This window comes from Nerophis lumbriciformis, linkage group LG06 (genome assembly GCF_033978685.3).
Source record: "Nerophis lumbriciformis linkage group LG06, RoL_Nlum_v2.1, whole genome shotgun sequence".
Lineage (NCBI taxonomy): Eukaryota > Metazoa > Chordata > Actinopteri > Syngnathiformes > Syngnathidae > Nerophis > Nerophis lumbriciformis.
Window position 1 is genome coordinate 37,926,937 of NC_084553.2, and position 4,503 is coordinate 37,931,439.

The following is a 4,503-nucleotide window of genomic DNA, read 5'->3' on the forward strand; positions in this document are numbered from 1 at the left end:
GGCCGAGTCATACCAAAGACTATAAAAATGGGACCCATTACCTCCCTGCTTGGCACTCAGCATCAAGGGTTGGAATTGGGGGTTAAATCACCAAAATGATTCCCGGGCGCGGCACCGCTGCTGCCCACTGCTCCCCTCCCCTCCCAGGGGGTGAACAAGGGGATGGGTCAAATGCAGAGGACAAATTTCACATCATTGGTACGTTAACTTTAACTTTAACTTTTTAAATATTAGTTTTCATCTACAATCCATGGATGCAGTTGTTTTTAAGATGTGAAGATTGTGTCAATATTTAGCTATATCTCTTCAGCTGCCATAGAAGGGAGGGCGGTTTCAGCGATGTTGCCGGTGATGCCACTTGATGTGTCTGTCGAGGCCGATGCGTGAGCCGCACTTCCGTCCGCAGATGGGGCAGGGGAGCCCCGACACTGGGGGAATGCTGGTTGTCTTCTGGTGTCACTGGGCACGTCTCTCAGACCTTTGCTGGTTGTTGTGGTTTATTTGGGATGTTACTTTGGCACAAGTGGCCTGCCAAGCTAAGCGGCCACATGCTAGGGTTTCAAGTTGCATGGGCTTCAGAAGGTCCTTCTAGCGCCTCTTTGGTCCACCAGCAGCATGCTTAGCTTTGTATAGTTGGCCGTAGAGGACTTGGCGGGGCAGGTGGTGATCAGGCAGGCGTATGGTTTGTTCTAGCCACCGCAGGTGTCTTTTGGCCATGGCTGCTTCCATACAGCTGGATTTGGTGCTCTCCAGGATCCCGTTGGAGGGGACTCTGTCTTCCCAGGATAAACCAAGGATCTTCTGAAGGCAGCGGATGTGGAAGGCCTCCAAGTTTGCAATGTGCCGCTTGTATGGAGTCCATGTTTCCACCCAGTAAAGCAGAGTGGACACACATACAGCGTTGTAGACGCCGACATTTGGTGTTGACCTTCAGGTTGCAGTTTTTAAAAACCCTGCTGCGCAGGCGTCCAAAGGCTGATGAGGCTTTATTGATGCAGGTATGTATATCTATGTCAAGGGAGCAGTGGGAGAACAGTGTGGAGCCAAGGTAAATGAAGTGATTAACTGTTTTGAATGGGACAGCATTTATATGGAAGCTGTGGGGTGAAGAAGGTTGGGTAATGAATTGGGACACGATTTCAGTTTTTTTAATGTTGACCTGGAGAACGAAGGACTGGTACAGAGTGGAAATCGTGTTGAGGGCATGCTGCAAGGACTGAGGGTTGTGCGCTAACACTGCACAATCATCCGCGTATTGTAGCTTGCAGATTTGTCAGGCCTTCGTCTTGGTGTGGGCTTGGAAACGGCGAATGTTAAAAAGACTCCTGTCAAGGCTGTATTCGAGGTGAACACCGTCTTTGTGATCCAGGCCACGATGGAAGAGGTATAGGTGATGGCAGAAAGGAGGAGATTGAACAGTACTGGTGCCAGGACAAAGCCTTGCTTCACCCCAACATTTACCTTAAAGAACTCTGACTGGAGTTCTCCAGTGAGGACTCTGGCTTGCATCCCATAATGCAGTTGCTGCAGGTTGATGAAGGCTATATATAGGTATTTGCACTGCTCTCTGCACTGAAAAAAATAACTCATAAGATTTACTTAAAAAAATTATTGTAAGTATTTGCACGCAAATGATTTAAGTAAAATTTAATGCTGCAATATCAAGTAACACTCACTTGCCAGTATCAAGTAAATTCTACTTACCATATAACATAACATTTGTGAAGATATTAAGTAACAGTTACTTAATTACATCCAAGTTTTAAGTTATATTTATTTAAACAAATTAAGTAAAGTCTACTTGTTTTTCATCAGCAGGAACATCATTTTACTCAAAATTTTAAGTAAATTTTATATATCTGTAGTATTTGCTGTTATGAAGTAATTCAGTAGATTTTAATTATTTTCTTGTGCTTGACATTTTAATTTACTTGGTTGCATTACTTTACATTACTCACTAAAATTAGGTAATCATTGCTATTTTTCTTTTGATAAATGTTACCAAATAAATTTAACCAATACTCTATGCATTTAATATATATGTATCACAAATAACACAACTAAATTACAATGCAATTAAACAGTTTATTTTTAGTTCAATCTTACAACCCTCTGAAACAGAGTTTCTACATTCATTGCAGAAATATAATACTCAACAACAACTTCTGGGAGAGGGTCAGGACAGAAACCGCCTCTTAAACTTTGAGCAGTGGTGTATGGATTATGTATACCCCTATTTAAATGGGGGGAAAAACAGAATGTACTGTACAAGTACTGCGTTAATAGTAAAAGTGCATTATATTGTACTGCATTAGAATTTGTACTAACAGTAAATTAAAGATGTATTTCCAGCAAAGGGTATTCAAAGTAAATAGTAGTAATAGTATATTTTTTAAAGAAAATATCCAAAGGTTGGTATGACTGGTAAACAACAAATACACAGTATTACACATTATACACCAAATCCAACATAGATCTGGTAACATAGTCACTTCTCAAATATGCAATTAAAATCTTACAAACTACACTGAAAAAGTGCAATTTCAACATTTAAACCAGTCCTCTGACTAGTGCACTTTTAAGTATGCAATTAAAACATTAATGAAATAAAATCAACATAATCAACTAAAAATAAACAGCTTAAGGTGTCTAACCATTCTTGTTGAAGAATACAATCTTTACTGTCATTAACAGATACCTTATTTGACAAAAAATGAAAAACATTTATGACAGGCAACCCACTCGTAAACCAAGATGAACTGGAACTCAGTGCTAATTCTTGGCATTTCTTCACAAGAGTCCATGCATGATGCTACGTCCTCAACAAGGGTCCATAAATGATGTAATTTTCCTCCTCTAGGATGACAAAGTCATGACATGCATTTAGGAAAGCAACTTCAACTTCAAGGTGTTTACTTTTGGGGACAGTTTCAATCTATCCAGCTCCAGCATGAGTTTTTGGAAGACTTCAAAAGTGTAGCGCAAAGTGGGAGGGTATGCCAAGTTCAGGGCATAAATCAGTCCCATGAGCAGTGAGCAAGCTTTCACAGTACTGTTGCACCCTGGCAAAATCTCATGGCCTTCCACAAGGATGGAGACATCAACTGGATCCTCATCAGCACAGTGGACGACGAGTATTTTGAGGATGTGGTTACTGACATCACTCCGGCTGTCCTCCTGCATACAATATACAACAAAAAAGAAGAATGTTATTGAGAAACAAATAATAGAACTGCATGAATCATTCAAAGTGACTTCATTATCAGGGAAGAATGAACACAAGAATATATGTTCCTTTGTCTGCTTTCCTCTTAACTTTAACATTAAATGAACCTGTGTCATTAAAACATATTTTTAAATGATTAAAATAATGCTATACCAAGCAGTCTTCAAAAAGTTCCTCTTCCTTCTCGCCAAGGTACAGTATAAGGCTGCGGATAATGGTTTCACGCCTCATCTCAATGCTCTGTTTCTGTGAACAGATTAAGAACATGAACATAACCATTATACATACACAATCAACTGTCAAGTGAAAACACAAGTGCATATATTTGCTCGTGTTTTAAGTGCATGGACCCAGAGCGTGCAAGGGCATGAATCTACCAAGTGTGAGGCTTGTCCTGTATGTGTATACTGTATGTGTCTGTGAGTGAGAAAAAAAGTAGGTCCAGCTCCCTGTAAAACATACTGTATGAACAAGCAAAACAAGCACACCTGACTCAGTCTGTCCAGGAGCGGCCTCATCTTGATCCCCACGGCACCTCCCTTGCGCAAAGTCCACTGGCTCCTCCAAAGGGCACCCTGAAAATGAAGAGACACAATTTGTGGTATTAAAGCAATGGTCTAAAATATTCAGCCACAATTTTAATATTACATTATGATGGATGAATAAAGGAAAATAACAAAGCAATATAATGCATACATTATTTTCTACTTGTCTGAATTATGAGAATAATGTTCTGTTCTGATTTGCTTCCTGTTGATGGAAAAATATTTCAATAAGAAATAAACTACATCATAAACATTAATGAACATTTTGTTTTGTCTAGCTAAATAAAACAATTAACACATGACAGATTTATTTGCGAGTAGAAGTTGTAATGAACAATCCATTCTTTCATTGAATTACAAAAACATGTTGCTGTGGGCTTCACACCGATAACTAGCTTCTTGTCAAAAAAAAAGAAAGGAAAGAAAACTGCCAGCGAAGTCTCTTTGTAATCGCAAGCTGATGCTCTCAAAGATCTCTGGCGCTTCTGTCAGTAAATGTGTGTTTTAAAAACCTATTCTTGGGCATTTCTCCCAAACATTCAGCAGTATCGCCCCCTCATTCCCAAAGCACATTAATTAACATTAATTCACTAACGTTAACGTTACTTCAGTGTCGCCGCCAAAAGTTTTACAGAGAACAATACCATGTTCTACTATGTTGACGTCAGTTGATAAAAGTTATACCGTTAGGTTGGTGGTTTTTTAATATCCTAACTTTATTTAGTTAACTTT

The 4,503-nt window shown here is 39.4% G+C and overlaps 1 long non-coding RNA gene across 1 annotated transcript; it reads right to left on the reverse strand.

Moving 5' to 3' along the window:
• Nucleotides 1-3,126: 3,126 nt before the first annotated feature.
• Nucleotides 3,127-3,801, reverse strand: LOC140678849 (uncharacterized). Its single transcript, XR_012050493.1, has 3 exons — nt 3,715-3,801; nt 3,380-3,472; nt 3,127-3,177 (listed from the first exon to the last, which is right to left on the reverse strand). It is a non-coding gene; the product is annotated as an uncharacterized lncRNA (long non-coding RNA).
• Between the last annotated feature and the right edge of the window lie 702 nt (nt 3,802-4,503).